Raw genomic sequence first — 24,245 nt, forward strand, 5'->3', positions numbered from 1 at the left:
GAGTCGAAGCTCCTGGTGCATCGTGTTGATGGAAGGCTCAGAATTTGGCGGAAACAACATGAAACCATGGACTCATCATGTCTGACAACTACTGTGCAAGGTGGTGGGGGCAGCGTTATGGTGTGGGGAATGTTTTTTTTGGCACACGCTGGGTTCATTGATACCCATAGATTCACGTCTGAATGCTACATCGTACCTAAACATCGTTGCTGACAAAATGCATCCGTTCATGTTGACAGCTTATCCTCAGTCAGATGGTTACTACCAGCAAGATAATGCACAAAGCCCGAATCACTATGGAATGGTTCCAGGAACATGACAATGGCTTTTCTCTGCTGCAGTGGCCCGTTCAGTCCTTGGATCTCAATCGTATTGAACATCTTTGGGATGAGCTGGAAAGGGCTGTTCGCTGTAGGCCTATACCTCCGTCGAATCTCAAGGAATTGCGCGACACACTCATGTCTGCATGGTACCCCATTCCTGCATAACGTTTTCAGTATCTTGTTCAATCCATGCCTAGACGAATTCAGGCCGTTTTGAAGGCTAAAGGAGGCTCAACACGCTACTAGGTAGGTGTATCTAATAAAGTGGCAGCACAGTGTATGTCTGCGCGGTAGCACAGTGGTATCATCACAGTCTTCCCCACACCGGATGGAAAACGCCATGGTTCGAATCCCGTCGATGACGCGAGGAACTTTAATGGGCTGTTTTCACTCCGGGGCTTGCTGTACAAGCCTGAGACCAACTAACTCAGTTCATCTGTGAGATGAACTATCTGAGTTAGTTGGTCTCAGACTTAGAGAGCAAGATTTCCCACCGGAAAAACGGGTGTTTCATCCAATAATCCATCTGGGCAGGCAAATCGCCCAGAGAACAAGCAATATACAGACACACAATACACATATAGTTGAAGGTAAATTTCCAGATGACTCAAATATAATAATAGTTTTAGTTTTCGATATGGAAGGACCCATTTCAGTGCTGGTCAGAGGAGTTTATAATAAATCATGAATACAATCGTTAATCGTATTTAGCAGTCACCGGCTTGAAGTACGGTCCACTCAAAGAGCATCTGCGACTGAACTCTCGCTCCTGACATTTGGCTACATTCAAGCCCTGATTCGAGGGCACCACGAATACCTGAGCATATCTGAACCGCTGTGCATCAGGTGCATCCGGCAATGTTGCATGTTTATCCCTATGAACATTAATACTTTCAAGATATGACAGTGCAACTCATGTGAAAGTGGTTTGAGGAACACGACGAAGGCTAAACATCTGGACTGTCCAGCACAGTCCCTGAACTTTAATACCTTTGAGTATCTGTGAGATGAACTGAGAAGTGTTCGTGAGCACAATCATCTACCACTTCACTCCAGGAACTGAGGACAGTGTATTACAGAATTGGTTCTGTACTTCTGGTGTAACATCACACTTGGAACACCAGAAGAAGTCGGTGTGAACACCAGAAGAATTCTAATTTTCCGCAGAAAATTTATGCACATCTTGCCGAAAAGCAACTACCTCTAACACATTGTGAAAAAAGATCATACAAATTTCCTGTATCATCATTGACGGGATTCGAATTCAGGTCTTTTCCACTCTGTGCGGGAGTACAGTGATTATATCCACTGTTCTACTCGCGAGGACGCCTTATTGTATACTGAATTCATAGGAATGCCTGCCACAACTGCGTTATGGAATTCAAAACTTTTATCATTTCATATAAGTTTTGCATGATCGATTCTAAATTGATCCACAGGTCCTACAAAATCATCTTATGCTCAATATGATTCAGTATACCACATCGGCAAAAACATTATTCTTCATAAGAGTTAGTGTAAGATTCGTTCGATTAAAATTTTCTCACTGTCTGTTATTTTAGAGCCTTTAAAACCAGTACTTCCAGTTTATGACCACAAAGGCAGGATGCTTAATGACATTAACTTGAGTTATTCAAGAAAATCGAGATAAACTGGACGAATGGACTGAAAAATGGCAGATGAGGTTTAACATTGATGAATGCAAGGTGCTGAAACTGGGTAGCAGTAACTCTAGAATAACTTTTTGGTGACCAAACTAAAGATAACTGATAAGGAAAATCACCTACGTGTAATAGTCCAACATGAAGTTCTTGAGTAATGCTGACAGGCTTCTAGATCACAAAAGATAGAATTCTAGGATAGCTCATGGAATCAATGATATATATCAATTTTGCCAGCAGGAAAAAGAAGTGATTATCTGGTTCTATAACGCAATGATTAGGCACCATCTTGAGGGCTGCATATGGGCTTGCAAACTCATTCTAAGAGGGACGTGGATATGTTAGAACTGCTGCAGAGAAAAGCAGAAATATTAATTGGGGTCACAAAAGGGTACTTCCGCAAGCTTTTTCACTTTTGAAGTGTCTGGAAACTAGGCATTCTGAGAGGATATCTGAAGTGTTTAAAGCTTTAAATGATTGAGTAAACTGAATGCTGATGGCATCCTTACTCTTTCTCAGACAGCACACATAGGGAGACATTTTTGTGGCGACATACGAGCTCGATTATTTATGTCCTTGGTTTGGATAGCCCTTTTCTAACTGAGGATGGTATGCCATATTAATATAATCTCTGATCCTATGTGGATCAGAGGAGTTAGTCCTGGTGAGAAAGCTGCTGTCGTTTGTAAAGGCATCACTAATTTGAATGTTGCAAACAATAGATCTTTGCGGATAACACTTCTGGCACCGTTTGGGCGAAGACCTTGGGTTGGAATCCCACCGAGACAGGAGGAATTGGAATATATATATATATATATATATATATATATATATATTTTATTATTACCATATTCGCAATACCAGCTGGTTGTTTAAAATAAAGGACGAGGCAACTAAGAGCATGAGGCATCTCGGCAACCATTGCATAATTTTCTTCTATGGCACATCGGAAAATCGCAATTACAGCTATTTAACATATGTTTGCGTGTGTTAAACAGCTGTAGGAGTTCCATTGTTATGGTAAGTTGGAGATGCATCGTGCATTTTCTCTGGCTTTTCGTTCATGATAGGATCCTGTTCTGGTCTGTAAAAGTGGATAACTGGATTAATCATATAATGATCATTTGCATGAATTAATGGTCTGATTTAATGATCACCCTAATGATCAATCATTAGTGATTGATCATTAGGTTGATTTTGCACAAATTTTTAGATAAGTCGGCATTGAATCCTCAAGTTGAAAGTTCATTTTTATTATTTAATTTTTTAAATTTAAATTCCTTTTTTATTTTATTTTTTAATCTAAAAAAAACATTAATTGCAATTGCTTGAATATCTGTTTGTTGGATTTCTGTATGCACACTTTGGAAAACAATATGGCAGGATCCATTATCTTCTGTAATAAATCCACTAGTTTCCTTGTAATTTTAACCATAAGGAAAAACAGTCCTCGAGGATATTCACGCTTTATCAATAATGGTTAATGTATATTAACAGTAAAATTTACAGTGCAAGAAGGGGCGGTCCCAGGAATTTTAAATGGAGGAAGGGCTAAAGCAGTGTTCCTAGGATCATTAAGCTATAATCATCATGCATCAGTAAAAAAAATCCACATTATTTTGATCACAAAAAGTTAAAAAAAATTGCAGAGTATGTTCCATCTGGATTAGCCTTCCAGAGGTCGCTTAATTAGATAAAAAGCCTCCTGATGTCCTTTCTGTCCCTTGTGGGTGTTAGCAAAGTCGAATGAATGCCAAGCCTAATTATCTCGCTAGTACACGTGCACAGAATACAATACGTCTTTACAACAATGACAAAATGCATAAATGTCTGTTGCTAGGATACAACGTTTACTGCCACCTGTAGGCTTATTTCACCTTCGTGAAAGTGTAAACAATTAATCCAGACATCATTAATGGGCTATTTTATTATTTTTTTTTACAAGAACTATCTTGTCCATAATTTCAATTTATTTTGGTGTGAGCAATTTGTCTGAACAACTTTTCAGAATTATCTAATCATATAAGATGATAAAGGACTTAAAAAAAAATGTTAAGTCCCTATGCATGCGAAAATCTTCATATATCCGTATGCCTTCTGATTATAGATTGTAATTCAGCATTAGAAAATCGATAGGGAGATTAAAAACAAAACCTTTGAACTGAATTTCAAATTAAATTTCTTTCTATAGCTCACACGCTTTAGGATAGTCAGTTCTGGCAATAAAACATACATACATATCTAACACCCTATGGTTGTTAACCCTTAGGAACGCGCGCAACGCTGAGAACATTGAAAAGGTCTACAGCATTTCGGCTCGTATGTAAGTATTTATAAGGAAGTATTTAAGAAGAAACAAAGTTATCTACCTGAATTATCTGATGACTCGTCAAACGACACTGCCTGTCAGGTTAAAGGTTGAACCTATCCACAAAGGCGCGCGCCCAAGTGAACTCCTGTTTGTCACTTTGTTGTTACTCCTACTGTATATGCGTGCGCACTTCTGTTGTCAACGGTTGCTATAGCAATATGAACGCCACTACAGGGAACTGTTTGATTCGAAGACCTCTGGGTTAGGTTTTCCATCTGACTATGGATAGTGGTACAACGATTTCGAAATAATTCCGGATATTATAAGTGTCGTTTTGGGAAGCGAGACGAACTACATGCAGAAGAAATTGGAAGGTGATTTTAAAGGGCAGACATCTTAAGGGAACTCTTAAAACTGTTATTATTATATATTTATATTCTCTCTTTCTTTTTCTCATCTTCGGACAATCGTCTTGGCGGAACTTATAGCCCATGTGTTCGTTCTGGCTGGGAGGCAACTATGTTTTGGGGTCAGCAGTTTGGAAAACGCCAATCATTATTAACTGGAGAAAGAAAAAAACAAGAAAAAAATAAAATATTCGAGCAATCGGTGAGAGCTGATGTCTGGTGTGATGATAAAATTCGTTCGACCTAAGAAACAGGATGGAGTGTTCACACCCCAGTAGCTCTCAACTATGTGGGCACTCCCCCCTCCCTTTCCAAAGCGGTTATCTCAACTATGCTGAAACAGGAAGAATATATTCGTGTTCAATAGACAGTTATATTTTCAAGAAAAAGGAAGCAGTATTCGTGTATTGTTATTAAAAATTTTGGATATTTAATAATATTCATTATTTTATTAAATTCAGTATCTTGAGTTTGTCTGTTATTTGCCAGTAATTTTTACTTTATAAAGTTCCTAATTCTTTATTAAACATATTGAAATAATATTAAAAAAAAAAAGGACAAAAGAAAAGAAAACGAAACACTTACTTCGAGTTTTCTTGTATTGGCTTACTACCGATGAAAGAAGACCATATAATAAAAGACGTATTTCACTGAAAACAGAGCAATATTAAAATGAAAAACAGCCAATTTCTAAATTTTTATGACTAAATTAATATCAGATACATTTAATGTAACTACCAAATTTACCAATATGCAATTTGGAATTAATAATCTGTTAATGTAAACATAAAAACATAACCAAAGAAACCATGAAGAACTAACCATCGTTAAAATTCAATATATTCTATGACATAATAAAATTGTAAATCATCGTCATCAGCCATTTTTAATTCACTGCAGGATGAAGGCCTCTCCAGCAACTTTCCAGTTCCTTCTATTTTGTGCGACTGCCATCCATTTACTACCCACGAATTCGTGAATTTCATCTCTGCTGTTGTCCTTCAGGTTTTCTTCTAGCTCGTCTTGGGTACCATTCTGTTATTTTCTTAGTCCATCTGTCATTATGTCTTCGAGCTATGTGTTCTGCCCAAAATTGTAAAACGAATGGTTTAATATATATGTCCTCTAGTTAAAGCTTGCTTAATACTTCAGTTAGATTCCTCTAAGTTATTTTCAGCGCCCTTTACCCAATTTCATCAGGGCTTTGCTTGCCTTTGGATCTTTTCGTGAAGTTCTATGCCTTTTTCAAGTGTAGCTTTCATAAGTAGACGGAAGATTCCAAATGCGGTTTCATAGTTGCCTATATAATGGAAGTAGAACCTCTCTATCCCTTCAATCAATTGATAAATCAAAGAGAAGCTACCACGTGTCCACTTTGCCGCTTGTCCGCTTCATGGAGAACTTTATGTATGCCTGTATCGTAACATCAGAATCCGTTTCATCCTCTATTGTTTTTAATTCAGCCCCAACAGGTGTATAAGCTATTTAGAGCTCATTATTTTCCCAAGTGTAAAAGTTTGTATTTTGCAGCATTAACACATGCAGTGAGTGGGTGGACAAAATAATGTAAATATCTAATATGAAAGTAGTTGTTTTTGTAATGTCTGTATGACGTATTTACGAACGTGCAGTGATGATTTTTTTCCCTTGCAGGTAGTACTGCGAAGGAAAGACGATAAAGGCTGACGTTTATTTAGATATAAATAGGTACGTGAAGAAAATGACCGACTTGTTTGAATTCCACAGAGGTCAAATTGATGGCGTACGTTTAGCAGGGGATTTGTTTGGTTCGTGTAATGCATCCTGAGCAACTGTATCTAAAGTGATGTCTGCATTCACTAAGAATAGAAAAACAAAATCGGATAGGACGAATTGTGGCAGAAAATCGAAGCTGGAAGAGACCGCCAGACACTGAAAAGGATTGTAGCCCGAAAATATAAAATTACTGCCTCAAAAATAACAGCAGAACTTAATGAGTCTCGGCAGTCCAGTTTATAGAAAAACAGTTCATTGAGAACCTCTTAAAGCTGAAATTTATGGCGGAGTCGCTACTGCCAAGCCACTCGTTACTGATAGTGACGCTAGAAAGAGGATGAACTGGTATACAGAGCACAAAAGTGAACACTTGATTATTGGAAACGTCATTTATTTTTTCATGCGAATCATCATCATTCGCACTTTTTTCCAACAACGTTTGTCGAATGCTAAAGGAATCGTATCATCCCGACTGTCCTGTGCCAACTGTACAACAACATGGCGGAGGAGAGGAGAATCAAGAATGGCTTTGGTAGCAATAATTTGGTATTCTTTAGAACCTATTCGGGTATCACCCTGAAGTGGCAAATTACTGAAACGGATTACAATGATATTCTGAGTGACCAGGTTCATTTCATGGTGCAGACATTGTTTCCCACAAAGAGTGCCATGTTTCAAGATGATAATGCTCCAATACACGCAGCGGGATGCGTACAATCTTGGTTTGAGGAGCGTGACATAGGGGTTAAGTGTCTCCTATGGCTGCACTATCACCAGACTTAAACGTAATTGAACCACTATGGGCGTATTTAGAGAGGAGAGTGAGAAGCAAATTTCCACCACTTTCACCACTCAATAAGTTTTAAAAGTTCCTCTATGTAGAATAGCCGAATATTCCTCTTAGGACAGCTAAAGATTTATTTGAATATATTTCAAGTAGAATACAAGCTGTTTGAAAAACAAAGGGTGGCCCAACACCATATTACCTGTAACTCTTATCACAGGTGTTTCCATTATTTTGTCTACTCCATGTATATACACATTCGAGATAACATGAACTTTTAACAGTATAAGCAGAACTAGTCGATACTAGCAGAACATACTCCATACCATGATACCACATTCAGCCTCTTGAGTGGTGGACATGAGACAGTCTGGATGCATGACGTCATGAGGTTCACGCTACATTTTCATCCTAAAAAAAAAGTAAATCGGGACTCGTCCGACCACATGATCTTTTTTCCACGGTTCCGCAGTCCTGTCATGTCATTGGCGGACAGCCCCACAACAGTCGAATCATTCGATTTTTTAAATCCCGCCACATAGTTGGGTTGGAAAATGGGCATTTCTTTGCCTAAACTGAAGTTTTCAGTCATTTTCTGCACATTAGACCTTCTGTTCTGAATTCGCTTTAAATTTAAATTTCCTTAAACTTAAATTTTTACAGCTGTCGTTCTTGGAGTACCGACTTTCTACCACATTTCTTCCTTTTAGAGAAACACTCTCCTTTCGCCTCCTATTCATTGTATCCTTTTGAGATGGTTGCTTTCGATACACCGGTGATTTCCTTTGTTTTCTCAATTGTGGCTCCTGCTAAACGTGCCCTAACAATAACACCCTTCTGAAAATTGGAAAGATCACTTGTTTTCCTCGTCACTGGATCTACTAAGAAGTCGCAGGAAAGCTTACTATATTTATCTGATACCAAGGAACTTTTGATCATACCATATGATAACTTATATTTGCATACCGTTTACTTATCTGTCGATGCCAATTGCAAAAGGTTTTAATTTATTGGCCAAATTTCAGATCATTAAGCAATGTGTTAGGTCTATTATAACAATTGCGTCATTAACCGAAGTTGTTCCGTTTAGTACAACCAAAAAACCAATCATATATTTCCAGAGTAGTAGTAGTTTCCTGTAGCTATTGGGCGTCATTCCAGCCATAGGATTTTACCGGAAGTGATACTGCCAAAAAAGAAATATACGGTTACCGCATATTTGGTGCGATCTATGTAAATATTAGTTTATTCAAAGGCCTTGAATGATGAAAATCCGGGTTTGAACGTTGTACAAACAGCTATAAGAAAAACCTTTTACGCGTTAATAAGAAGGGTGGAAAAAGGTCAACATTAGCACCGAATGATAAGCACGCATGTCTGAATGAATAAATAATTGGCGACTTAATCATGGAAAGTTCCTGGTTATAAAAACAAGTGGATGGTGCAACAGACTTTCCGTTATCATAAAAGCAACTCTTAATATCGCATTAGAAATATTTATAATAATTTTCAATTTATTATTACACTGATATACTCTATCCAAAGCTGAAATTATATTTGTTTATTTTTTACTGAATATATTTTCTACTTCACAATTACCATACGAATAAAAAAAAAATCAGTAATAATAGCACATAAACTTGAGTAATAATTACGCTACGTTTATTACTAGTAAACATCCCTCAAAATTATGCATACGGTATAATTTTATACTTACCTTTGGGAAAGAACAAATAAATACTGTTCACTTTATTTTGCCCAAGAATTATCAGCTATTATTTTGATAAATATTGTCTCGTGTGCTCGAATGTGACTTACAGCGCATTCTATGAGAGGAAAGTGAAAAATGGTATGACGTCATCAACAAAATGGCATTGTTCACTTGCTCCATAGCTGATACATGTATAGATATTAGTGTTAACAAGCTTGCTTCATCGGAAGTTCTGAGGAAAGAGGATGGAATTTATATTTTCCCAATAACAGTTTGTTTCCAGAAAAGAGACATTTAATTCGAAGAGTTTATTCAATAAAAGGTAAGCAATGTTTATTACTATGTTATAATATATTCAGAAAATTGCTATTTTGAGGTTAATCACCTTAGACAATTTATGTAAACTTAATAATTCATTTTACGTGTAAATTTTCTGTATAATTTTGACAATTAGTGTGTGTAATGTGCTGTACATTTAGCTTACGAAATAATTTTGTGTATATTATTTTTATAAATTTTATGTTATTACTCTATATATCCACTATTGGGGAATTCGTCAGACGAAGTCACTTCGACTTATTTATATTAATAACGGAAGTAATAGAGGTGAAGCTTCCGGTAAAAAAAAATAATAATAAAATAAATTAATTAATAAATAAAAATAAAATACTCTTTATTGTACAACGAGAAAATGAACAATACCGTTGTACAAGCCCTTCAAGGTTAGATGGCCAGTGCAAGGTATATAAATAGAAAAAGGATTATAATCAAAACATGCAAATAAAGTAAAAGTTAAAAGGTTATTCAATATAAAATCAAGAAAAGTGAGACGTTATACAAATGAAAAAAATACGTAAATGTTTCAACGGTCAGTTGCATCAGGTCCTAGATTTCCTGGATTGGATTACAGTGAAGAATCGATTCACGATTCTATTTATCAGTGGAGAATCTCTTGGGATCACAGTCTTGTTCCAGAATGATGGAGAGACGTTGTCTAGATATGAACCTATCCTTTATGCAGAGTCTGTTGCTGTGACAGATAAGTGCAGGTTTTAACCTAAGTTCAGGTGGTGGCACTCGCCATGAGCACTCTCCCAGATGTTTGGCTCGGAGATGATGCCGACAAGCATTCTCATTGTGAAGACGAGTCTTCTCTGCTAAATAGCTGTAGGCAATCTATTTTAGATGATGAGCCATAAGCGTGGTGCGTTGTTCGGGTGGGAGGCGAAGTTTCGTAAATGCTCGTTTAAGCAGCCCGACTTTTGAGGAAGCTCAGATTTTGTCGCCGTAGAGGATTACTGGATAATCGGTGGAACTAATGAAGATCTTACTGTGGGGACATCTTAACATGAAGTTATGTTTTTCAGATCCACGACGCTACACAAACTGTAATTGCAGGTCATCTTGATGGTTACGGACGGAGAGCTTGCTGTCAAACAGAATCTCAAGGTCTGTGTGGGTAAGACCATTTGGAATGGCTTTAGCCCCAATGATGATCTGAATATTAGTTGGATCTGGCTGTAGGGAGAAGTCTACCTGTGCCGACTTCTCTGGATTTATCGAGAGGCCGAATGAAGACAGGCAGTTTTTCAAGGTCAGCTAGCTTACTGTTAATCAGGTTGGAAGAAGAAGAAGAAGAAGAACTCTTTATTATATACAGAAAGCACATTGCTGTATACAACTCCCTTCACGGCTACAAGCCAGGGGTTCACATAAAAGAAATCACACAACATAAAAAAAAGAAAAAAAAAAAGCATTATGACTCCTGAAAGCTTTGAACACTGGGATGATGGATTTAAGGCAGTGATGAATAGGTCTCCGGGAACAGGTTCTAATGTCCTCTGACGTGGTCCTGGGAAGGAAGTCGACCGAGTACTTTCTGCGTATATTCCTTGTCGACTGCGAATTTGTAGAGGTCGCCGTCCAATGTCTTGCAGCATTTGGACGGGTAGGAACCGATCAGTTAGCTTTAACCGGTTTGGAATGGCCTGTAGGATTGGATTAGCCCTAAGGCTTAGGACCGGGATCCTCCATCCGCAGTTAGCCCAGAAATCTGGTACTGAAATAATGCCGACCATCATTTTGATGGCAAAGACGAGTCTCCTCTCGTGAATGATGGCAGGAAGACGTCTGATGTTGAGAGCTGCCGCCATCTGGGTGGTCCTTGGTGTAGGAGGAAGCCGAAATTTCCATATGGCCCACTTCAGTAGCCAGAATTCCCCCGCGAAAATCCGTCTAAGATGGGTCGTAGCAGTTGAAGTCCAGACTTCAGCGCCATGGAGTATGACCGGATAAACATATGTCTTAGTAATCTGCACCCCACAGCCTGGTCATGGACGTGCATTAGTTGTTGTTTAATCATCCACCGGAATCGACAGAACTTTATTTGCAAGTGGTCTATGTGCGGTAGAAAGGAGATCTCTTGATCGAAAAGAACGCCCAGATCTGTATGTTGTTGGACGGCAGAAATCGCGCATCCTCTTAAAATGGGTTGTACTATTGTTGGGCTCCGTTTGAGAGAGAAAGGGCCGACCGGGCTAGCCGGGTGGATAAAGTGCCTGCCTGGCAACCCAAAGGTCGCGGGTTCGAATCCCGCCTCGGGCTTGGATCAAAGTACTGCAAAAACCTTGGGAGGTGCATTATGGCCACAGAAGCCGATGCGCCAACAACTACCAAAAAAAAAAAAAAAAAAGAGAGAGAAAGTCAACTGTTTTGACTTCTCAGGATTGATTTGAAGTCCGAAACCGGAGAGGAAAGGCCTCAAGATTCCGAATTTTCTGAACGATTAAGGTATTGATGTATTCAGCAGTGTCTCCAGGGCTGATGGGAGTAAACAGTTTTATGTCATCGGCAAAGGTGAGGATGTCAGTTCGGCCTGTCACAAATGGCACGAGAACAGCTGAGAACAAGATTCCGGACAGGACACCGCCTTGTGGGACTCCAGCTGTAATAGTCCTGGTATAGCGTAGATTGCCATCGCGAACAATAATGGTCCTGTTCTCCAGCATTGTCTGAATAAACCAGAGCACGTCTCCACCAATGAGGTAATACTCACGTAATAGCCTTGCCAATGCGTGAACGGATACGGAATCGAATGCTGCCTGGACGTCGATATATGTAACGGTGATTTCCGAACGGTGCTCAAATGCCTCGAGGATCTTGGTAGTGGCGGTGACTAGATTTGTAGCAATGGATCTTGACCGGGTAGCATAGTGGATCTGTGGTAGCTGTTGTGGCATAATTTGGATGGTTAACGTTCTTAGAAGAGATTTCTCAAAGAGCTTTAATAGGCATGATGCAGAGGAAATTGGACGGAAGTGACTGGGCTGAGAAGCAGAGCGTGTTTTCGGCAGCGGTCTTACTAGATAGACATGCCACATAGGAGGAAAAAAATTTTGATTAAGGATCTTGTTAAATAACGACAGGATGGGATCAACAACAAATGTACTGAGGCATTTCAGCATAAACTGAGGAATTCCATCGGCACCTGATGCGGCCGTAGGTGCTAAGCTATTCATTGCGTCGATCAGCTGGTATTTGGTGAGGTGAACTGAATTTAAGGGGTCTGTCGAAATCGGAATGACTGGGAATTCCATTGGCGTAGTGGATTCTGGCTGAGCAGCGAACCTAGTTATATGGTCGAGCCAGCTGCTCATATTGAGTGAGTCATTGGCGACCTCTGATTGGATTCTATGGGAGGGCTTCCCCTTATTTATGGTATCCTCTAGGTGAAGTTTTATCGCCCCCCTCTTGTTCCGAATAAAAAGCGCCCTAGCTCGGGAATAGGCAGTTCTGTCCGAGGGTGAGCCTGAGTTTTTCCACTTTTTGTGCAAATTCTGTTTAACGTGGAAACTGTCAGAGACTTTTGGCTTCCACCAGGCCTTTGAATGCTCTGTGATGGTTAGTTTCTTCGTCGCAGCATAGAGAGAAACAGTGCTATCCATCTTGTCATCAGGTCAATCTCGAGTTCGGGATCGCATTCCTCAAGGACATCCCATGGGATTGCTTGAAGTCCAGGTAGAAAGAACTGCGCTCAATACGGTCGAGCTCCTTAAGATTATGATACGATATCACGCTGTCCATGGATAAATGGGAGACTTGCAGCTGTGATTAACAGACCAGAGAGGATTCCACCTTGTAGAACAGCTGCATTAATTGTTCTGGTTATTGTCTGGTCGTCATGCTTGAAGACAATATCCCACTCACGGAGAAACGTATTCAAAAACCACAGAAAGTCACAGTGAAAAGGGAAGCGATTCACAAACGATTGGACATTAACATTTGTTATTGTAGAGCTTCCTTTGATTGCGTAGTGTATTTGTAATGGCCAGCCCTGGAGAATGTGTCAGTCGCATAAAGAAGAGGTATCCTTTGAAGAAGTTTTAACTGAAGAGGCCTGATTATTAATCAGGCCTCTTCAGTGATTAAATAATTGAGCCAGTTACTAGGAATGATGAACATTGCTCTGACGGATTCAGTTATGAAGGGGCCAAAGCATTTTAATAGAAGTTGTGGTACCCCATCAGTGCCAGTGACTGTGGAAGAGGTCAAACTTAATAGCGTTTATCAGCTGTTGTCTGGTGACGGTTACTGACGAAATAGCGCCAGTAGGTCCATGAAACAGAGGAATTTGTTGTGACTGGGAGGCATAATCCCGAATGGAGAAATTAGATACGTAATCCATCCATGCATTTAGGTTGAAGCCACTCATATTTTCAATGCCAAGCTTGCTCGTATAAAAAACTCTGCCCTTACGGAGTGTAGCATTAAGATGTGCTTTAAAAGTAGTTGATTTAATCCTATTGAGTTGTTGATTTAAACCTATTGAATAGTAGTTGATTTAAGCCTCTTACACTTGTTTGTTATCTGTTTGTTTGTTTTGTTATTTGTTTTTAGGAGCATTAGCAACTAAGGCCATATTGCTCTGGGGATTTGCGATGGTCATTCCCTGACCTTTCCGCATCCTCCATATTTGGTGGTCACGGGCTCGAACCCCGGTCTAACCAAGAAGCGTGTGCTACCACTGCTGCTCCTGCCCACCTGGCTACGGAGGCGTCCCTCTTACACTTGAGAAGGCGACCCTGTCGTTAACATGATTAGATTCTTTTCATATCCTATGGCAGGAAATCTTGTAAAAAAAATTGTTAAGGTCGGAGTTCCACCAGCTTTTAGATTGGGTTGAGATTTTTAATGATTTCGCAATAGCATAGTTCTCAATACAGCTTATCCAGCGAATGAGTAGGTAACACTCAAGATCGACGTCACAGCGTGCCAGCACGTCCCAGGGAATTGCAGAGGCAGCTTGAAGACATCGGGATGGGTTCAGATATTTAGACAAAATCTTTTTTTCAATCAAAATGTATTCACGGAAGTTAGGACTTGGTAAATCAAAGGATTATTATCGATTTCTGGAACTTTCAGAGGTACTGGTTATATACAGGGTGTCTCAAAAATATTGGTACGAACGTTTAGGAGAGGTAGGTAACATCTAAAGGAATGTGAATCTCATAGGAACCCATAACCGGAAATGTCACTGTAAATCGGTACACGGCGCTGTTCATCAGTTCGCGAGAGGGAAAATTTCTGGTTTACTCATTCAAGCAGTAGTTGTCGCACGAAGAGCATGCATCGATATACGAACTGTGAGCTGGCAGACATGCACCTAGTGTTTTTGTTGTTTTTTTGGTTTTTAGGAGCATTAGCAACTAAGGCCATATTGCTCCGGGATATGCGGTGGTCATTCCCTGAAGGACCTTTCCGCATCCTCCGTATTTGGTGGTGACGGGCTCGAACCCCGGTCTAATCAAGAAGCGTGTGCTATGCACTGCTGCTCCTTCCCACCTGGCTACGGAGGCGCCTGCACCTAGTGTATTGATTAGCAGATTGCCCACACGGTGTGCGCCCCCATGCGGCACAACATCTCTTCGCAATAAATGTGTGGGCAGGTATGGTCGGTGACTGCTTAGTTGGCCCATACCTGTTACCATCCCGCATGAACTCCGCTAAATATCGGATTTTTCTTGAACAAGTTCTACCAGGGTTACTTGACGATGTTCCAGCAAATGTGAGACGCAATATTTGGTTTCAACATGACGGGGTGCCTGCCCATTATAGAAGGTGTGTTCGTGACCATTTGGGCGTCGATGGATTGGCCGTGGTGGACCCGTTGCCTGACCCCCACGCTCACCTGATTTATCGAGCCTTGATTTCTTTCTGCGGGGGGCCCTTAAATCTATCGTGTATGAATCGCCTGTGTAGACAGAAATGGATCTCGTGGCTTGACTCGTCTGCGCTGCTGCTACTGTCAAAGAAACTCCAGGTGTGTTCGACCGTGTCCGCCAATCCATGCTGCGTCGGTGTGACGCATGCATCGCGTCTCATGGTGGAACCTTCGAGCATCTGTTGTAACATCATGAAATGCATCCATCTCGTACTCCATTGTTAATATTATGTCAAATAAATGTTTGCCACTAATTACTGTCTTGTGTCATTTCTGCTTCTTGTGCTTCTGCTACTACTTTCTCGTGACGTTTCCCGTTATGGGTTCGTATGCGATTCACATTCCTTTAGATATTACCTACCTCCCCTAAACGTTTGTACCAATATTTTTGAGACACCCTGTAACCATGCCTTTTTGACTTCTGGGTTACTCAGGGTTACTTTTTCAGTCTTCTTCTCTCACACACACACATGATGAGTGCAGAAAAACAGAGATCGAGATTGAGAAGATTTTCACCTCGGCTCGGGGTGTAATTAACTAGTGACATGCCGAGGGACTCACACAAGACGGACAGCTTCGCTATAAGTTGGAATGCAGAGGGGATGTTAAAATCTCCACAGAGAATATGCTCAGATGATTTATGCAATGTGTTGATTAGTCAGTTAATGTGCTAATCCATGGTTTGATCAACAGGCTCAGGTGGAATATAGGCCTTAACAACGATCATGGCGCCGCTAATCCATGACGGCTTCTAGAAACTAGAAGGACAATTGTAGAGACAACGGTGTAGTATTTCCCTATTTATTTATTTGTTTACTTATTTATTTGTCAGAGACTCAGGTAATACTAACCCATGGGGCCTCCTGTACAAAATCACAAGGGACAAAACCTTTGTCCCAGAAATCTATGGATCGGTTACCACTGCTATGAGGGAAACCACCAACTGGGAAGACTCAGTCAACGAGATACTAGATAAGCTTTTCCCCCCCGATGACGTATCAGAAGATATGCCAGAACATATGACAATCAGAAGAAACAATGCTAACTATATAGCATCCAACAGTACTAACCCTTTTACCCCACAAGAACTTGAAACAGCTATGATGAAAATTAATCCCAAAAAATGTCCAGGCCCCGACTTGATTGAGTATATGTTTATACAAAGATTTTATAAATTAAGACCCAGCCTACTGCTACTCCTGTATAACAAATGCCTCCTGGAATCAAAATTTCCGAAATACTGGAAGGAAGCACTCCTCCGCCTTATACCTAAACCAAACAAGCCACCAATGGAGCCAAGATCCCTTAGGCCAATTGCTCTTTTGGCCAACCTAGGCAAAATCCTGGAACGCCTCATGGCCCTGAGGATTGTCAACTTATTCCAATCACAAGATCTTATTTCCCCAGCACAATACGGTTTCACGCCTGGCCGCTCCTGCGAAGATGCCCTCTTCGACCTGGTTCTTCATCTAGAAACATCTAAGTCAAAGTATGAGCTTGCTGTTTGTGTTGACTTTGAGGGTGCATTTGACAAAGTTTGGTGGGAGAGTGCACTGGAGCGTCTCCGGTTAGCCAACTGCTCCTCACAACTCTACTGGCTAACTAGAAACTACTTTTCTGAAAGGTCAGTTATGGTGAAAACAAAACATCAGCACGTCACCAGACCAGTCTTTAGGGGCTGCCCCCAAGGATCTGTCCTAGGCCCCCTGATCTGGAATGTAGTTTTACAAGATTGGCTAAGCAGATCATTTGAACGCACCAAGGTCATTGCATTTGCTGATGACCTTACCATTGTTGTCTCCGGACACTCAAGACTTGCTCTGGAAGATACTGCTAACCTAGTACTAACTAACCTTACCAACTGGGCTAAGATTAACAAACTGCACATCAATCCTCACAAGACAAATATGATGATTTTTAAAACTAAACTGGATCTTCGGCGGCCCCCTCAGGTCAAGATAGATGGAATACGGCTCCCCCTGGTGACACAGACCAGGGTCCTTGGGGTCGTTATTGATCACCGGCTATCCTTCTTACCACACTTGCAACATTTATATGCCAAAATCAGAAAATTCTCTGCCTCAATTATCAGAATCTCCCGAAGCGACTGGGGTCTCTCTAAGCGTACCTTACAGTTATACTATAAAGCTGTTTTCTTACCTATCGCCACGTATGCTGCAGGAGCATGGTTTCACAGAGCGACCAATTGCAAAATCAAACAGAAGCTTAACTCCATCCAGAGAAGCATTATTCTTGCTACCCATCGTGCTTGTAGAACTGTGTCAACTGCAGCATTGCAAGTAATATCTGGAAACATCCCCCTGGATCTATTCCTTATCTATAGAGGACTTGCCTACCGTCTGAAGAAAAGAATCCCAACTGAAATACTGGATATTGAACTCAACCTGGACAGTGATACCAAACAGGAAAGAGCTCGTTGCTATAACGAGCTAATCAATTACTGGCAGACAAGATGGGACACGACCACAAAAGGCATTGTTACGAAAAAATTTATACCGGATGTCACATTCGCAACCAGCAAAGCGGTCAACAAGTGGTTCTCAATCAGCATGGAAACATCCTTTCTGGTCACTGGACATGGATCTCTCAACCAGAAACTCCACCAACTAGGTCTGCTAAATACTGACCTCTGTTTCTGTGGGTCTGTCGAGAGTTGGGAACATCTACTATTTGAATGCACTATCTACGAGGACCATAGACAACAACTCCAGGCAGCAATTTTGGGATTTTCTCCTGACCAAGTAGAACTCCTTGTCCATTCCAAAAGGAACTTAGGTGCACTACAGCACTTTGCGGCAGACGTATTCAAGCGTAGGAGGAGGATCATCCTAGAAGCTTCTGCAATTCAATAACTAGTTATTTATTTTTATTATTTTTTTTTTTTACTCTCTCTCTCTTCTTCTCATAATCAGCTAGCACTAGTAGCCCTAGCACTCTCCTGATAGCCTTTTCCTATCCACCCCGTGTGGGATAATTTGAAAAAAAAAAAAAAAAAACCCTCTTTCTTTTCTTTCTTATTTATTTGTTATTTTTTTCCCCTTTAACATCATTCTGCTTGCTGACATCCTGGCTCTATTCCTTTCCTTGACCAGGTTGTGGGATTTAAATCTTTTTTTTTTTTTTTTTTTTTTTCGCGTTCTGACTTGGGCTGGGGCTCCCCAGACCAGGAAAGCTCCTCTCTCACACTAATTTTTTTTTTTTTTTTTTTTTTTATTATTATTATTATTTATTTATTTATTTGTTTGCGTTGTTGTTCTAGCTATCCATCCTGGACTGGGACTTTCCTGGGCCGGAACAGTCCTTCTCCTCTTTACTCCTTCCCTCTCTTCATCTTATACAAGTTTTTCTTTCTTCTTTTAACATCATTCTGCTTGCTGACATCCTGGCTCTATTCCTTTCCTTGACCAGGTTGTGGGATTTAAATCTTTTTTTTTTTTTTTTTTTTTTTTTTTCGCGTTCTGACCTGGGCTGGGGCTCCCCAGACCAGGAAAGCTCCTCTCTCACACTAATTTTTTTTTTTTTTTATTATTATTATTTATTTATTTATTTATTTATTTGTTTGCGTTGTTGTTCTAGCTATCCATCCTGGACTGGGACTTTCCTGGGCCGGAACAGTCCTTCTCCTCTTTACTCCTTCCCTCTCTTCATCTTATACAAGTTTTTCTTTCTTCCCTGGGAACTCTTCCCCAGGGAGGAGGGCGTGCAGATAGTAGGGGAGGCCTTGCCCTTCTTCTGCTAGGGACGAGTACCTGGAGGAACCGTCCAGGTGCTCACTCCTTCCAGGTAGCCAATAGGCCAAAACACAACATCACGCTACAGAACACACACACATAAGCTCACAAACACAGTTTTTCTTTCCTATCACTTTCTCCCGTGCGGGATGAAAAGCTTTTTTTTTTTTTTTTTTTCTTTTTCCCTCTCTCCCCTTCCTTTTCATCTATCTTCATCCAATCTGGGATATTCCTGTGTGGATTCGGTTTGGAAAAAAAAAAAAAAAAAAATATTATTTATTTTTATAAGACACACACCGGCCTTACCCTTACAGAGTGTATAAAAACTGAACAGAGCAACGAGGCGGAGATGAACTTCTGTTCTAGGAGCCGCCCATACAAAAGCACAAAAATAATAAAAAAAAAAAATAAAATAAAAATAAATTTATTTATTTTGAAGAAATGGCAGCCCACAAGCAAGGACTCTATATGAGTCTTCAGTCTCCCTCAAGCTTTGTTTTTTCACTGGTAGCATTATCATGATATTACATGCAAAATCCATTACTGTAGAATCACCAAATGTACCAATCACCAATCACCAAAAATATTCCATAATATGGAATATTTTTCATAACATTTTGTTTTTAACTTTTTTTACTTATTAAGTATTTAATGAAAGAATAGTTTATATGTAATAATATGTTTAATGTTATGTGCTTAATAAAAATGCAACAAAGTGTTATTTTTCAAGAACCGGTTACAACCACTGCCAGTGACCCAATAGTAACAAATGAATTCAAAAATATTCACTTCAGAACATACAGTACAAGACAGACTTCTTGATACATTCAAAGAAGTTTAACTTAAAAAAAAAAAATGAATATTAAAACACTTAACATAATATAAAATAATAATTATAACAGATAACATTTATCTGATATACGATAACATTTATCATAGCCTGATATATTCGAAGCACACACACTTATTCTGAATTATCGATTAATTTTCGTTCTTTATGATTTGACGCTTTACCGAAATGTGAAATCAGTATGATCAATCGTAATTATTATATTTTATTTAGTTTGCATATTAATGTATTAAATAAAAAAATAATAAAAATAAAAATATTTATATATATGATTGGTACCATACAGGGACGGGCCGTCCAGATTGTGAAAGGGGTGCGCTACACCCGGGCGCCAAATTTCATTTGGCACCTATGCGCCACATACCCTAGGAACTGCCCTGGTAACATGCCATTTATTGCTTCATTTTTATAACATTTATTTCTACAGAAATAATAGCGACCAATAAAGTGTTCATAGCATTTCGAAGGATTTTGAAATTTCACGAACCGCCTATTTGCGTGAGTTGTTTTTTTATTTTTGTATCTTATTGTGAGAGTGCAAAACCACTGGCTTAACTGTGGTAGAAATGGTGTTATTTTCTAGGAAACTTTCACGCACCGCGGCTTGATGTTGATCGACTGACCGTTTTGACCTTGCACGGAAAACATATTTCTACCCTCTGCACTTTAGCTGTAGTAAATGTTATCGCCATCTAGCGGATAGCTATGTAATTATAAAAGCTAATAATTCTACAAGTAATGGCTAGTAATGTAACTCTGGGCGTCTTCTCCTTTTATTTAATCGTGTTATGAAGGATTATTTATTTCAGTTTACTATTTTGTTATTGTTTATATATAGTATTATTACTTAATAATTGCTTAATTTGTCTAAAATGGTTTTTTTTTTTTTCCGCTATTGTGTAAATTGCAAAATATAAAATATATTATTACAAAAAAAACAATCCATTTAAAATACTGATGATATATTTTCTACATTGGACTAGCATAATTAATACATTTACCTTTCTGTAATAATTAATGAGTGGGAAAAAAGTTTTAGAGCAGAAATAACTAATTCTATTTGAGCACATAAAAATATCAGAGAAATTTAAAGTAAATTATTTACTTTAAATCACTCCGGACTAGGCATCTGCGAGGTAATCTGAGAGGTGTTTAAGGCTTTGAATGGATTGAGCAAGCTCATTGCCGATGAGATTCTTTCTCTTGCATACCTGCTCACTGGACACGGTGCATTCAGATAGAAGTTCTCAGGCTTTCTACGTTGCCGGCTCATCACTGAAACTCGATTCACACTGCAAAACCAGGAAAAACCTCATCCTGGAAGAAGACAGCTACAAAGCGCTAACAAAATTCGCCCAGGACCTCTTCAGCAGAAGATGGATCTTTCCTCCAGCCTCAACCAACACAATGAAGAGAACGCAAGTACCCATAAAAGTTGTCCATAATCTGAAAGAAACATGGCAGCACTAAGGATCACCGGAACAAATCAAACCTGCAGGGACCCGCTCCCATAGCAGAAGGACCAAAATAAAATCACAAATGCACACCCAACTGACCGGACTAAATAACCTCGGACGGGACCTTAACCCATGAATGGTTACAAAATAAATTGGACTTTTAGAAACCCCAGACGGGACAATGTCCCAGAAATGAAATTCTACCGACTGAAGAAACCAGAGTTTATCTGAGCTGGCTCCCTTGCCTAGCCCACTTTTTCTTCCCTTTACCTGGCAGGAGGAGGTGGGAGGAGAAAAAAAAAAAGTAAAAATAAAAAATCCTTAAAAATTGCCCTGAAGCAGCAGCTATGCTAATACCATTTCACCTCTATTCCCTCGCGGAGATGAGGGAAACCCCTGGTGCCGCTTGACATAAAATTCACTTCACATCTGTCCACTGCAGTCTCGCTTGTGCTGTGCAGCTAGCTAACAATAAACGTGCTTCGTGTGAAAAAAAATTATTGTTTGAGACAGTAAATTTTATCATAAACAGCTAAAAATCGTATATTTTTACTCAAATTTTTTTCTTTTTCCGGCAGAAGGGCAGTGGACTCCCTTTCGGTCGTGGGCCCCAATGCACCGCGTTGGCTGCATTGGCAAAGTTACGCCATTGGTCACAACAGACAACTTTACTCCTGCTTTTATCGGTGACAACCAATGAACTAAATCCTAAACATGAAGTGTTTTTCCTGATGCTCGTTGGTCCTGCAATTATTGCATTTCTATCTATGGTCTTTAAAATCAGCACGTTAAAGGTGGTGCCCTTAAGATTTCCTTTGTTTCAATTGTCCAAATGCTGTTGGTGTCATCAGTAGTGGTGGTGGTGGTCTATCTGGTGAAGTGGTATACTTTGACCGTGGTTCGAGTTCATGCAATCGCGGAATATGGCTCAGATATCCATTGTAAAAATGAATTTGATGTGTTTTGTCTCTCCAGAATATGAGCCAAACATTTTATTAGCCCCAGAGCAGTGGTTTCCAAACTACTGAGATCTATGGACCCCGTCAAAAATGAAAAAAAGTTCGCGGACCCTCCTATATATACACGGTGCTGCCACTTTATTAAGTACGCCTACCTAGTAGTGTATTGAGCCTTCTTTAGCCTTCAAAACAGCCTGAATTCGTCTAGGCATGGATTGAACAAGATGCTGAAAACGGTGTGCAGGAATGAAGTACCATGAAGATATGAGTGTGTCACGCAGTTCCTTGAGATTCGACGGAGGGTAGGCCTGCAGCGAACAGCCCTTTCCAGCTCATCCCAAAGATGTTCAATAGCATTGAGATCCGCGGACTGAGCGGGCCACTGCAACAAAGAAAAGCCATTGTCATGTTCCTGGAACCAATCCATAGTGATTCGGACTTTGTGCATCGGTGCATTATCCTGCTGGAAGTAACCATCTGACTGAAGATAAACTGTCAACATGAACGGATGCACTTGGTCAGCAACGATGTTTAGGTACGATGTGGCATTCAGACGTGAAAATATGGGTATCAATGGACCCAACGTGTGCCAAAAAAATATTCCCCACACCATAACGCTGCCCCCATCACCTTGCACAGTAGTCGTCAGACATGACGGGTCCATGGATTCATGTTGTTTTCGCCAAATTTTGAGCCTTCCATCAACATGATGCACCAGGAACTTCGTCAGACCAAGCAACTGTTTTCCTATCCTCGATAGTACAGTGCTGGTGTTGCTGTGCTGACAAGAGGCGTGCTCTCTTGTTCTTCATTGATAACAAAGGTACGCGGTGTGGCCGTCGGCTGTTGTAGCCCATTCACGACAAAGTGCGACTAGCGGTCCGTTGCGATATTTTGTTCTGCGCACCAAGGTTGTATTCTGATGTGATATGTGCGACATTGTGGCCCGTCTGTTTGCTTGCACAATTCTAGCCATCCTCCTCTGACCTCTCTCATCAACAAACGATTTTCATCCAGAGGAGTGCCGTTGAGAGGATGTTTTCTGTTCGTTGCACCAGGTGGCCCAGGTGCCAAGTGTTTTTGTTAGATAGTTAGTCAGATTTGATTATCATTGTGCTGATTTGGTCTAGTGATAAGTGCGGTTCTTCTGGATCCCTGTCTGGCAAACTACTTGAAGAAGCTACTCCTCCAAGTGGTCTGGGCTGGGCAGCTGGGGTGATTGTCCCCCAGCTGGCAGATCGAGCTTATTTAGGCTTTCGTTTGAAATTTCGTGTGTTAAATTTTGTCTAGATTATATTATTGGCTGATAATAATGCCAAAAGCTAAAAATGAAGTTCCAGCGCCTCTTGTTGAAGAACTTGAGGCAATTTTGGAAGAAGAGATTGAGGTAGAGATTCCGAAGGAATCACCTCAGAGAACTCCGGTCAAGGCGAGTCCTAGACGGAAGTTTCGAGAGAAGCAGTCCCAGACTGATCAGGATATAGATCTTTCTTCTGAACTGATTGGATTGGAAGAATTGAGTTGCCTGAGAAGTAAATTGAGGCTCCTTATTGCAATTGTTCCGGTAGCAACTGGCCAAGATGTTGATATAGTTATGGGGTACTGGGATAAGATGGCGGATGTGGTACATACTTCGATGTTTGAGAATCAGATATTAAAGGCAAAGTTAGAAACGTTTAGACAAGAAAAAGTATCTAGTCAAAAAAACGTATGCAGAAGCCGTTGGTTCCCAGAAGGTACAGTCCAAGAGTAATTCTATTATATTGAAGGCGAAATCGGATAAATACCAGACAAGTGATCAAGTTAAGACTGAGCTAATGGGCCGAGTTGCCCCTGTTTTAACAGATGTGAAGATCGAGATCGTGTCGGTTCGTCCGATAAGAGATAAGCGAGTAATTATCGAGGCGGCATCGGAATCCGATGTTGACAAGATCAAAAACGGTCCAGAAGTTCAAAATCTCGAGTTGGAGGTTGAGAAGACCCTTCGACGATTGCCGAGATTTGTGATTTTTGACGTAGACCCAGAGGTCAGTCAAGATATTTTAAAGAATGAAC

General features: G+C 40.2%; 1 protein-coding gene across 4 annotated transcripts in view; it reads right to left on the minus strand.

Moving 5' to 3' along the window:
- LOC150079888 (tetraspanin-11-like) overlaps window positions 1–24,245 on the minus strand; it is a 78,983-nt gene that overhangs the window by 37,946 nt on the left and 16,792 nt on the right. For 2 of the 4 annotated variants that reach the window (XM_090382333.1, XM_090382330.1), the window contains exon 2: window positions 5,288–5,352. The gene's annotated coding sequence lies outside the window, so the exon portion shown is untranslated. Of the gene's footprint in view, window positions 1–4,353; window positions 4,444–5,287; window positions 5,353–8,958; window positions 9,037–24,245 lie in introns of those variants that run through there. The other 2 variants (XM_090382331.1, XM_090382332.1) reach the window with 2 other exon arrangements.

This window comes from Mastigoproctus giganteus, chromosome 10, assembly GCF_048544385.1.
Source record: "Mastigoproctus giganteus isolate SK-2022 chromosome 10, ASM4854438v1, whole genome shotgun sequence".
NCBI lineage: Eukaryota > Metazoa > Arthropoda > Arachnida > Uropygi > Thelyphonidae > Mastigoproctus > Mastigoproctus giganteus.